The sequence below is a fragment of the Rattus rattus genome, chromosome 1 (genome assembly GCF_011064425.1).
Source record: "Rattus rattus isolate New Zealand chromosome 1, Rrattus_CSIRO_v1, whole genome shotgun sequence".
In the NCBI taxonomy this organism is placed as follows: Eukaryota; Metazoa; Chordata; class Mammalia; order Rodentia; family Muridae; genus Rattus; species Rattus rattus.
In genome coordinates, this window is record NC_046154.1 from 61,092,973 (window position 1) to 61,094,573 (window position 1,601).

The window sequence follows — 1,601 nt, forward strand, 5'->3', positions numbered from 1 at the left end:
GAATGGTTGTACCAGTCTGCAACCCCACCAACAATGGAGGAGTGTTCCCCTTTCTCCACATCCTCGCCAGCATTTGCTGTTACCTGAGTTTTTGATCTTAGCCATTCTCACTGGTATGAGGTGAAATCTCAGGGTTGTTTTGATTTGCATTTCCTTTATGACTAAAGATGTTGAACATTTCTTTAGGTGTTTCTCAGCCCTCGGCATTCCTCAGCTGTGAATTCTTTGTTTAGCTCTGAACCCCATTTTTTAATAGGGTTATTTGTCTCCCTGTCTAACTTCTTGAGTTCTTTGTATATTTTGATATAAGGCCTCTATTCGTTGTAGGATTGGTAAAGATCTTTTTCCCAATCTGTTGGTTGCCGTTTTGTCCTAACCACAGTGTCCTTTGCCTTACAGAAGCTTTGCAGTTTTATGAGATCCCATTTGTCGATTCTTGATCTTAGAGCATAAGCCATTGGTGTTTTGTTCAGGAAATTTTTTCCAGTGCCCATGTGTTCCAGATGCTTCCCTAGTTTTTTCTTCTATTAGTTTGAGTGTGTCTGGTTTGATGTGGGAGGTCCTTGATCCACTTGGACTTAAGTTTGTACAGGGTGATAAGCATGGATCGATCTGCATTCTTCTACATGTTGACCTCCAGTTGAACCAGCACCATTTGCTGAAAATGCTATTTTTTTTCCATTGATGGATTTGGCCTTTGTCAAAAAATCAAGCGCCCATGTGTGTGGGTTCATTTCTGGTCTTCAATTTTTTCCATTGGTCTATCTGTCTGTCTCTGTACCAATACCATGCAGTTTTTATCACTATTGCTCTGTAATACGCTTTGAGTTCTGGGATAGTGATTCCCCCTGAAGTCCTTTTTTTTATTGTTGAGGATAGTTTTAGCTATCCTGGGTTTTTTTGTTATTCCAGATGAATTTGCAAAATTGTTCTGTCTAACTTTTGAAGAATTGGATTGGTATTTTGATGGGGGATTGCATTGAATCTGTAGATCGCTTTGGTAGAATGGCCATTTTACTATATTAATCCAAGCTTAATCCATGAGCATGGGAGATCTTTCCATCTTCTGGAGATCTTCTTCAATTTTTTCTTCAGAGTCTTGAAGTTCTTATTGTACAGATCTTTTCCCTTGCTTGGTTAAAGTCGCACCGAGGTACTTTATATTATTTGGATCTATTATGAAGGGTGTCATTTCCCTAATTTCTTTCTCGGCCTGTTTCTCTTTTGTGTAGAGGAAGGCTACTGATTTATTTGAGTTAATTTTATACCCAGCCACTTTGCTGAAGTTGTTTATCAGCTTTAGTAGTTCTCTGGTGGAACTTTTGGGATCACTTAAATATACTATCATATCATCTGAAAATAGTGATATTTTGACTTCTTCTTTTCCGATCTGTATCCCCTTGACCTCCTTTTCTTGTCTGATTGCTCTGGCTAGAACTTCAAGAACTATATTGAATAAGTAGGGAGAGAGTTGGCAGCCTTGTTCAGTCCCTGATTTTTAGTGGATTGTCAAGTTTTTCCATTTAGTTTAATGTTAGCAACTGGTTTGTTGCATGGCTTTTACTATGTTTAGGTATGGGCCTTGAATTCTATTCTTTCCA